Here is a 12,118-nt window from a genome sequence, read left to right as displayed (position 1 = left end):
GACACAAAAAGAATAATAACTAATTTTTCAAAAATACCTACTTTTCAAAACACTTTTGAAAACTAATTTGAAAAATACTTTCAAAATTTATTTTGAAAATCAAACCTATTTTGAAAATTCCTTTGAAAAACTATCTTGAACAAAATTATTCAAAACTTATTTTAACTAGCTTTTCAAAAAATATCTATATTACAAAACACTTATGAAAACTAATCTGAAAAATATTTTCAAAATCTATTTTGAAAATTGAACTTATTTTGAAAATTGTTTTGAAAAAATATTTTGAACAAATTTTTCAAAACTCAAACTTGAAAAATTATCTTTTACAAACTATAATGGTCTTTCAAGAATTGTCAAGACTTAGGCGTGACCATAGGGTTACCATTATTGTTGGTGCAAGAGAGAATGAACTTAAAATACTAAATCTTTTTGATGTATGAAAAGGGGGAGAAGGGACCTTAAGTTAATAATATAGATTTCTCCCAGAAAATTAAACCCTGACCTATATTAACTTAAGAAATTGTCAAACATCAAAAAGGGGGAGATTGTTGGTGCAAGATGCACTAAGATCTTGCCTAAGAGTTTCGATGTTTGACAATACACCTAAGTCTGGTCAGTTTGACCAAGGGTTGATCCAAACAGGACTTGATGTTTGGATATGTGGAAGTGAGCGAGAAGGCCTAGTCGGTTAGGCTAGGCAATGGAAGTCCTAATCTGAAAGATTAGGCAAGGGAAGTCCTGGTGAGTGAAGCTGGGCAAGGGAAAGTCCTAGTTGTAGGCTAGGCAAAGGGAAGTCCTGATTTGGAGGATCAGGCGGAAGTCTTGGCAGAGTCAACGTGCACCAGGCAAAAGTCTGGACTTGGTTAGGAGGACCAAGTTGCAGAAGGCTGGACTTGGTCAGGAGGACCAAGTTGCAGCAGAAGAATGGACTGATCAGGAGGATCAGTTGCGTTCCAAGTCCTGGGGGGCAAAGACAGAGCCGAGCACAAGTCCAACAAGTCTGGAGGACTTAGTTGGCATAAATTCTCCTGAGTGGAGTGGGTAAGGGCGCATTTCTGGAGTGGGACAGGAGGCGTCAGACTAACCCAGGATTTCAGGAGAAATCCGAAGTTAGACTCACAAGGTAAAGGTAGGTTTGCTTCTTTGTATGCATGCTTATTTTTCAGGAACCATAATGCAGGCTGAACTTCAAACGGCCATAACTTTTGACTCGGGACTCGAAACGAAGCACGGTCAGATGCGTTGGAAAGCTCTTTCAGAGATCTACAAAAAAGGTTTTTTGAGTCGACCCAGATTCGGGCTGGAGTCGACTCCAAGGGCTGGAGTCGACCCAGAAGCCCATTTGGGTCGACCCAGGCAAGAGATAACGTCCAGAATGAAGATTTATCCACCACATAAGCTGGAGTCGACTCAGGGCTTGCTGGGGTCGACCCAGGGGCAGTATAAAAGGAGGTGAACGCCCAGAAACGAGATCATTCAAGCCAGAAACCTCCCAACTCATTCTGTAGTGCTGTGAAACGCAAAAGAGGCCAGTTCTTGCAACCGGGGAAGATCCAGGAGGAGTGCGCGGCGCTCAGGACTTCCAGATCGGCCACAAGAGTTTGCTTTTAATTTATTGCTTTTAATTTCTATTCTTAAGTTATTGTTTATCGGACTGTAAGACGGGTTTCTCCGCCTCCGAACAAGGTTCGGGAAGGAGACCACTAGTGGACGGGCGCCTCCCGTGATTAGGCCTTGGACGTACTAACCCTGGGGGGTTAGGAACCAAGTAAAATCCGCGTGTCCGTGTGTTTTATTTTTAATATCCGCTGCTTAGTATTTGATAGTTAAAAACGAACGAAAGTTTTGAAAAAGCCATACGCGCTATTCACCCCCCCTCTAGCGCGTATTCCGATCCTACAACCTTGAAATTGTTGATGTTGGAATTGATTTGAATGCTGATTTGGTTGATTTTGATATTGAAAATTCCCTTGAAAGTTCAATGAATGTTGCTAAAAATTGTTGCTTTGAAAACTTTGATTTTGGGACTGCTGAAAGGTGTTAGAAAATTGCTGAAAATTTTAGTTTGGAGGCTGAAATTGTGATTGTTGATATTTTGAGTATTGAGGCTATGAATGATGAAATTGTTGCTGGAAATTATTGTATTGTTGCTGAAAATTCTGATCTTGATGCTGAAATTATTGATTAACTTGCTAAAAACATTGATAAGGCTGTTGAATTTGATGTTGAGGTTGTCCACCTTGAAATTGTTGTTGAAAACCTTGATAAGGTTCCTGCAAATAAAAATTTTACTGTTGAAATTGTTGACAAGGTGGTTGTTGGTAAAATGAGTTTCCATACATCTTAGAAACCAACAATAATCAAAGCAACAATAAAGAAACATGAGAATGTGAACAAGCTCAAATCAAACAATTTCTACTAGCTTCTTCGACAATTACGCTAAAATTTGACAACCGTAGAATTGATATGTCACGATTAGGATTGCAAATTGATTTAATTATCGAAAACCCATGAAAAATACAAATCAAACGAAGTATAGGGGCCTCGAGTCATATTTTTCCAAGGGCTAATAGAAAATTACTTAAGTTGAGCTTTCGTGTCGTTATTTTTGGGTTTTCAAATGTAAATGAGTTTTGATGTTTTTTAAACAAAATGTGAACTCAAAATCAGTAAATGACTTTAGAATTCTAATGCAAAAATTCAAAATAGCAACAAAGTAATGGTAAGAAATTGAAACATGAAATGTAACTAGAGGAACAAAGAAAAGAAACAAAACTAGACTAGTCTGACAAATTGATGTTCAAAGTAACAAATCTAACTTGCAATTCATCTATCCAAATTCGCTTAACAACAGCTAAAACCAAAGCTTAAGCTGATCAAACCTAAAAAAACTAGCACATGAACGTGTTTCTGATTTGAAACAGTGCCAAAGAAATTTGAAATTCAGATTAAAACTTTTGGATACAAGAATGCTGAAGAAATCTGAAATTAAAGCTAGGAAAACTTCTAAGCTTACCAAGACACTAACATCATCTAATGTATTAACCGGATAAACCAAGTTCAAGAATGCAGAAATGCAGTACAATACAGAAATCAAAAATGTAGTTTAGTTCAAGAACAGAAATACAGAAATGCAGAAATTCAGATTCTCCCTTCCATCTCAATCTCCTCCTTGCTGTCACACAAGGCTTGATCAAGGATCAGAAATCCTAGATTATCTTCTCACGAACCAAGCTCGGCTTGCTCCGAATCAACTCTGAGCAACGCAGCTCAGAAACCCTCCTCCTCGCTGCGCCGAACAGAGCCAAGAACAAAACCAATCAGGTTTTGAAAATCCAGCTGAAAATCTTTGAAATTGCTTGCAATTTGATGCTTCGGAATCCTCAAGAACCCTTGGAGAACCCTGATGCGCGTTCCGCAAGTATACGGAATGTCGTCAAGTAATAAAAGATATCGAATCCACAGGGACCGTGGAATTGATCACTAAACTAGTACAATAAGAGTGGAGAGATCACTTATGTTGAGTTGGTGTGGGGAAGAGAGAGTGTAGTCGAGCTCCTAAAACCTCAAATAGAGAGAAATCAACTATGACAGATTTGTGGAAACGATCCTAGGACTTCGGATTCCTCGAGATTATGTTTGATTGACTATGGATCCTTTACCATTCCTCAATATATGCACATTTGCAGGGATTCTAACCAATGTATCCAATTAGACCTCGTCAGGTTTCCTCGGAATAAAATCAATGGTGTTCTAGCGTTATGATTGTCAGTTTGAGATGACACCAGATAGCCTGGTTATGGCTCTCCCGCTGTCACCCGGGCACCCCAGCATACTACTAGTGTCCTACCCTCTGTCACAGGGTATCCATTTAAGGATCCTCTCCCTAACAATCAATAACCATTAGTTATCCCTCATAAAGATTCATTATAGCCTAAAGATTTCCTCTCGGAAGGTCCGGTTAAAGGTTAACCTTCTGTCACAAGGCACCCCGGTCATACGATCCTAAGAATCCTCAAAACCACAATAAATCCTTATCCTCATAGATTCAATACCATTCATAGACATATTATCAATCAATCACAAGGCACAAATCCATAAAGCAACATGTACATATATATCACTGAACATGGTAAATAACAAATCCACAAGTTCAATCATCCATAACACCTCGATTCCTCCTAATCCTAGAATCTAGAGAACTACTCCATAACGGAGAGATTACAACTCGAAGAAGATGTGAAATAATACATTCTAAATCCAAGAAAGGAAGTAAAACTTATCAATGAAGGTCTTCTTCTCCGCTTTGCTTTCTCCTCGTTGACGGTGGACGGAGGCGATGGAGTAATCCCGGACGGATGGATGGATCGTCGATTCCTGCTCCGGAATGTGGCTTCGGTGGCTCAAAACACTCCTAGGGTCTCTCCCAAGGTCTCCCCCCTTTCTTAGGGGTCTTAAGGAGGCTATTTATATGCCCTCCTCTAAGTGCCCTATTCACACGACAGACACGCCCCCGTCACACGGCCGTGTCTGGGAGGCACGGCCGTGTGCTGCCGCTCCTCTGGAAGATAGGCACGGCCGTGCCTAGGGGGCACGACCATGGCCAGTCGATGCTCTGGAAATGTGGCACGGCCGTGCCTGTGGGGCACGGCCAGGGCAGACGAGGCTCTGGAGACATGGCACGGCCGTGCCTGTGGGGCACGGCCATAAGGCAGTCGTCGCTCTGGAAATGTGGCACGGCCGTGCCTGTGAGGCACGGCCATGCGCTGGCTGGGTGCTGGAGCGAAGGCACGGCCGTGCCTGTTTGGCACGGCCCCTGGCAGCTGTTCCTCTGTTGTGAAGACACGGCCGTGCCTGGTGGGCACGGCCAGGGGTTGGTTCTGCCTGTGAAGAAGCACGGTCGTGCCCTGGGGGGCACGGTCCCTGGAGGAATGAGACACGGCCGTGCCTGGGAGGCACGACCCTGTCTAGCCTTGTCTTCAATTGCTTCTCCGTTTAGCCTTTTTCGCTCCATTTCCGTCCTGCAAATACATAAACACACGAGCAGACCTCCGAACTAGGAAAAGGAGAAAATCATGCCTAATGCACAGATAAAGGATGCAATGAACGTAGGAAATAGCGTGAAATACAGAAAGATGTACGATTAAAGCATAAGAAACATATGTATACCCTACGCACATCACACCCCCAGACTTAAACTTTTGCTTGTCCTCAAGTAAAAACCCGCGTCTAGATTCGGATAAAAACACAAAGCAGCATAGGTATCCTAAGAACATCGGTCTAATCTTATCAAACAGAAGCAATGGTAAGCATGATACTCAAAATCATCAAAACATGGCCTAGAAAAAGTTCTCCGTGCTCAGTGCAAAAGTGACCTTAGTCTAATTGGTATCAAAATCCTTACTTCAAGTCAAGTCGTCATGCTACCGTGTTCCTAAGTGTTCCCGGCCTTAGACACTTACCTGCCACAGGCTTGGTTCATCTCTTCCATTGCATAAGGTCTCAAAGGATTAGCTCAAATTCAAGAGAATCAGATCATTTATTTCCCCAGTAACCATTACCGGTCTCAAAGGGGTAAATGAAAAGTTTCCACTCTTGATACTGTTTTTTCATCCCTTTTTATTTTGTTTGCAATGTATTTACATTATTGCAAGCAAAGCATTTTTTTTTTTTTTTAGGGGACTTAGGATTTTTCCAAAAGAGCTTTCATGAATTGAGTTCGTCCAGTAACCAAAATGCAATGGAAGATCACCATGGAAACCCTAGTACTAATCAGGTCTCATGAATCATGACTAATTTCAGAGATGTATCAACCTCCTAGATTAGGTAGTAGTGTAAGAGATCCTTAAACTAGGCCAAGTCTCAATTTTCTCAAGAAATACTAGCTCACTTCCTACTTTTGAAGATAAGAAAAGACCTAGTTCTAGGGATATTAACTACTTGTATCAATATCGTCATCTTAACAAAAATCATGCTAGCATTTTTACATAAGGACAAACACCTAAGGTGACATGGTGATTCATGACATGTTATTTACCATGTATTCACAAAGCAAATTTCAAAACAAATTGCATAAATAAAATTTCAAAAACAAAGTTCAAAGCAAATTGCATAAGCAAAGTTCAAAGTAAAATTCAAAGCAAAATTAAACAAAGTTCAAAATAAAATGCAAGCTATTTACACTATAAACAATTATTGCTTTTCCCCCAGACTTGAATTTTTCTACCTCCTTCCATAATCTGGAGGAGGAGGCGGATACCTAGGAGGAAATCTAGGAAGTTGAGGTAGGTTGCCTAGACCCTCATGATACTGATATAGAGAGGCAACCTGCTGACGTGTCAAATCCATGGACCTCCTAAATTCCTCCTCTCTATTCCACTCCCTGTATTGTTGTCCCATGAAACTGTTCACCGAAGAATAGAACTCATCCGCCCTAGTAAAATGGTCCCGTACTTCCCTAAACTGCTCCTGGGTCATGGCACCATAGTCATCCAACTGACGTTGGTATGCAGAGTGCTCGTCATGGAGCGTGTCAAGAGCACTACAGAATTCAGAAAAATCATAAGCTGAGCCTGTCTCACCATATGCATAAGAATGTCTGGCAGGCTCAGTCCCAGGGTAGGAAGGTTCATGATAAGAAGGTTCATGGTGATACGAAGTTTCTTGGGCTTGTTCCAAGTCTGGTTCATGTAAGGAGGGGGAGTGACTAGGTACTGGAGTGCGTAAAATCCAATTCTCGGCCTTTCTAATAGTAGTCCTTGGGTGAGGTAATGGAAATGGAAATCCATCATGTATGTTAAAACCATACCCCCCTCGCACTTGCATATCATTTTCATCGCCAAACAAGTGTCAATATCAATCTTGGTGTTGCCTAAAATGGGTTCTAAATGATCAAACTCGCAACCCAAGGATGAGGCGATGACTGTGATAAGGGTATGAATAGTCCTTAGACCTGAAGTCACTATGGTTCCCTACATAAGGAGTTATATACTTTGGTATCGTCAACCGTCACCCGTAACAAGGTGGACTATAAAGGCGATCACTGGGTATGAAACAAATTATGCGGAGGGATGTGAGTGATGTAGATGAGATCTATTCCTCCCATATAACGGGAGTGATATCTTATGGCCTTTTTGATAGAGTAGGACCACGAAATGCATGACCATGCCCAAATGAGTCAATATGAGATATTGAGTTCATTTGCTTGAGTGAGTCTACTTGGGGATCAAGAAACATAAAAATTGATAAGAGGATGACATGGTCTATGCCTCATTGATCAATCTAGATATCAAGGATAGAAGGACATGGTCATACATTATCGTAGTCACGGAGGTTATGTCGGATTTCGACATTCTTGCCACTTGGGTAGCAATAATGCATTACTAGATGTCACTCATTGCTTATGTTTCTAAAAGAGTTTAGAAACATTGCCAACGTTGCAAGAACCTATTGGGTCACACACAAAGAACACGTTATTTTGGAGACATGATCATCTTAGTTTGACTAAATGAATCATTAGTTGATTGAATGGACTAAAATGAGTTAGACTTATTACTTGGCCAAACTTGAGTTGGTTTAATATGAATTAGATTCAAATAAAATTAATTTAAGAAGGCAAATGCATACAAAAATATTAATGCATAAAATTATTTAATGCATGAAATCTCATGTTACATGCAAAGGGATTTGATGCATGAAATGTTTCAACGTTGCATGCAAAAGAAAAATTTGATGTGCGTAGGATGTATACATGTATTTATGCTTTATTTGCACATCTTTCTGGATTTATTGCTAAATTCTTATGTGCATTGCATCCCTTATTTATGCATTTAGGCACATATCTTGCATTTCCTAGTTCGGAGATCTGCTCGTGCTTTTACATGTTTCAGGGTGGAAAATGGAGCAAAAACGGGTAAAACGGAGTACTATTGAAGACAAGGCAAGACAGGGCCGTGCCTCATAGGCACGGCCGTGTCTCTCAGCCTCCTGGCCGTGTTTCAAAGGGCACGGGCGTGTGCCCAAACAGAAGACCAACAAGCCAAGGCCGTGCCTCACAGGCACGGCCGTGCCAACATTCCCCTCAGCAGCAGCTTGAGGCCGTGTCTCACAGACACGGCCGTGCTTCAAAACAGAATCCAACCAAGTCATGGCCGTGCCTCACAGGCACGGCCGTGTCTCCATCCAGAAGAAAGCCTCTGCTGTTGGCCGTGCCTACCAGGCACGGCCGTGTGCCAAAACAGAAGGGTCCAAGCAGCTGGCCGTGCCTCAAAGACACGGCCGTGTCCAGCAAATGAGGAGAAGACAGGCTGAGGCCGTGCCTCAAAGGCACGGCCATGCCTTCAAACAGAAGGGAGACAAGTCTGGACCGTGCCCCAGAGGCACGGCCGTGCCCCAGAACAGAAGCTTGACTGCCTTCGGCCGTGCCCCCAAGGCACGGCCGTGCCTTCTTCCGTGCCCGACGCCCACACGGGGCCGTGCCTCCCAGGCACGGCCGTGTGCACGGGGGCGTGCTGCATTCGTGACCTGCACTATAAATAGGTCCTTATTGAGACCTAGGAAAGGGGGGAAACTTTGGAGAGCCACCGGAGCTGTTCTAGAGCCACCGACGCCTGTTTCAGAGCGAGATTAGACGATCCATCCACCGATCCGACTGCTCCAGTCCATCCTCATCCCATCTACGCCGAGATTGCAGTCCAAGGAAGAAGATAAGTCTCATTTCCTGCATTTCTTTGTTGTATTCCTTGGAGTGAGATGTATTCTTTCTTTCCTTTGGCTTGTAACCTCCACGCTATGGAGTAGATTCCCTAGATTCTAGGATGTAGGATAAATCAGATGTAATGGATGATTGTATTTGGATTTGATTAATCTACCGTTTTCAATGATATAACTGTGCATTGCTTCGTGGATTTATACTTGTGCTTAATGATAAATTATGTGTGTGTGAATCCATGAGGGTAGGGATTTGCTATGAATTGGGGAATCATTAGGCCGTACACCGGGGCGCCTCGTAACACGGGGAATGCCTTGAACCGGGCGAGTTCCGATGGATTTCTCAATGCTAGGTGACAACCCTAGATTAGATGTCACGAGTAGGGCTTCAAATTGAAATTTGTAGATTTTATCGAAAACCCGCGATAAATATCAAATAAAGCAAGTATAGGGGCCTCGAGTCGTGTTTTTCCAAGGACTAGTAGAAACGGTTTAAATCGAGCTTGGGTGTGTCGTATTTTTGGGGTTTTCTAAGGTAAATGGGGTTTTTGTGGTTCTAAAATGAAATGTAAATAAAATTCAGAAAATAAATGACAAATGCAATTTAATTACCTAATGATGAGCTGTTGAACTAAATTACCAAATGAAACTAAGATGCAATTCAAACTCCTATCTAAATCCTAAACCTTAACCGTTTAAATCCGAACGTGAACCCAAATGCAATCTAACTTCACCTAGGATTGATTGAAACTAGTTACTGATTCTAAAATGCAATCAAGTGTTTAACTTAACCTAAACTAGCAATTCCCTAATACCAGCTGGCACGGAACAGTGGTTGAAGGATGGCACAGAACAGTGCCACGGGAATACTGAGATCAGGCAATTGGAGCTAATACAATGAAATCAGAAACGTGAAATCAGAATCTACAATGAATCCGAAGCTAATAGCATGAGGTTAAATCCAAAAATAACTAAACTAACATTAAGAATTAACAAACTTCAAACAAACAGCAATTGTTAGGTGACTAATGCAGTAAACACGAGATTACAACTTCAAATGCAGAAATGGACAGTTATCAGAAACCGAAAATGCAGAAACTCATCCATCCCTTTCTTCTCCGATTGTTCTCCTCGGCTTGGTTGTCAATCAAGCTTACTGATCAATTTGGAATCTTCAACGCGGTCTTCGTGAGGTTTGCTAGCTGCTCAGATGCTGTTCAGCTCGAAGAAACCCTCCTCGGACAGAAACAAACCTGGCGCATGGCTGTGGAATGGCAAAAACTGGGTTCCGAGTTTCCACCGTGCTCCGATCGATTTACTGGTAATTCCGGAATGCTCAGCGCTCCTAGGAGAACCCCTCCACGGATTACGGTGCCGGATTTCGTTGTGGATGGCCGGAAAACGAAGAAACAAGGAAATGGCCGCCGGTGAAACCCTCTCCGACGAACCTCCTCAGCTGCCGGAAAAATACCCAATCGGCCGGTTTCGGACTCCTCGTGGATCAAGGATTGCAACGGGATAGGTTTGGGAGGACGGGGCTGGCCGTGCGCGTACGTCGGTGAACAGTGGCTTCTCGCGGTCGCGGTTTGGGACGATGAACAGTGGAGGCGCAGCCACTGTTCATCGGGTATAGTTGGGGTTTAAATACCACTGATTAACTGATTAATCTGAGCCTTTGATTTTGAATCCGACGGCCAGACTTGATCTGAGCTCTAGGGCAGTCTAGGGTTTCCAAAAAATTGTAAAATTTTGACCAAGCTCGATCTAAGTCATTTCCTCCGTGTTGGCGCGATCGGTTTGACAAATTTGACTTGATTTGACCGCGGTTGAGCTCGAGTCGGATCCGATTTAATCCTAAAATCAATAAAAATCAAATTAATGCCAAAAATTGCCATAAAATCATGAAAATTAGAATCAAACCTCAGATTATGCAATATAGGACAATTAAGATCAAATCGATCCATTTCATAATTTATTTTCATATAAAAGCCCAAAATTGAATCGATTAAAATCAAAAAATCCTAAATCATCACTAGCCAAACAACATAATCAAATCAACAGCTTCAACACTTCATGCATGAATAAACCAAATATCCATTCAAATGGTAACTCATCCATTCAACACAACAAAAGAGCAGAACAATAATGAAATTGGGGGGGTTTTGATTCCAGAAACCAACAAATTACTAAAAGATAACAAGCGGAGATGAGTTAAACTAGTGTTAGGGTTCAGTGAAATTCCTCCCCTTTTCGGTTCGGCAGGGGCAAACAGGGGAACGATGGATGAAATGGAGGATGGATGGAAGGGGATGGATGGTTTCGCCGAATCAACACAGAACAGAGGAACCAGCGTCGGTGAAGATGAAGGTGGAGGAGATGGATCTCGCCGCTGCGCTCACAGCGAGACACGAACGGAGAAAACGGCAGCGTCGGAGGAGCAGCCCTTGCCCTGTTTCCCTGCTACAAATCGCTGCCAGTGAAGTCAGAAGCAAGGAAATACACACCCTTACCTGGTCTTCTCCGGTGGTGGCGGAAGGTTGAAGGCGCGCACGGAAATCCACTGCTACAAATCGCCGCCAGTGAATCAGCCGCTTCTCTGCTACAAATCGCCGCCAGAAACTCGGCCGCCGCATGCTCTTCTGTGGATGTGAAGGGATGGTTGTCGCCGGCCACCGTTCGAAGCTGATCGGGGAAGCAAGGGATGGACCGCGACGGCGTGAGCTCGGAACGCCGCCGCGTGAGGAGAAGAGGAGAGAAACCTAATGTCGCGAGCTCCCTGCCTTCGGAACCGGCGTTTCCCTTTTATCCTATGCTTGTGAACCGGCTTCTGTGCTGAACCGGCTATAAATTCCATTTTGGACCGGGCTTAATTGAATGCAATTGAATCGGCTTTTGCAATTGAATTGAACCAAAGCCTATTTCTGAACCGGGCCAGCAATTTGGGCTGGGCTGAGATTTGGGCTTAAACAGTACTAGGCTCAATTGATTTAAAGGATAATTTGATTTGGATTGAACTTGGATTTGGCTTGGGCTTGGGTTGTATTGATTGACCTGGTTGAATCCTTTTTATCTGATTGAGTCAATTAAATTCCAATTCGAACCATCTTTGAACCCAAGCTTGATTTCTTGTAATTTAATCCTCCAAAATTCATTATCTTCATCCTAATTTCCTACCAATTCAATTACCACAAATTAATATCGTTAAATACCTCAAAAAATAATAAGAAAATAAAATAAAGACTACAATTAATTCAAGATAGAAAAAACAAGATAAAAGCTCAATTCATGATATGAAATATAATAAAAATTAGCCCAATATGGTGCCCTAATTTTACCTGGTCAAATAGGTAGTTATCAGTGCCATCGTGACTAGAGTCGACCCAGAAGTCAATCAGAGTCGACTCAGGAA

The sequence above is a fragment of the Curcuma longa genome, chromosome 5, assembly GCF_044706935.1.
Source record: "Curcuma longa cultivar G26 ecotype Majalengka, Jawa Barat chromosome 5, ITB_CL_G26_1.1, whole genome shotgun sequence".
Taxonomy (NCBI): Eukaryota; Viridiplantae; Streptophyta; class Magnoliopsida; order Zingiberales; family Zingiberaceae; genus Curcuma; species Curcuma longa.
Note: the sequence above shows the minus strand (reverse complement) of the source record.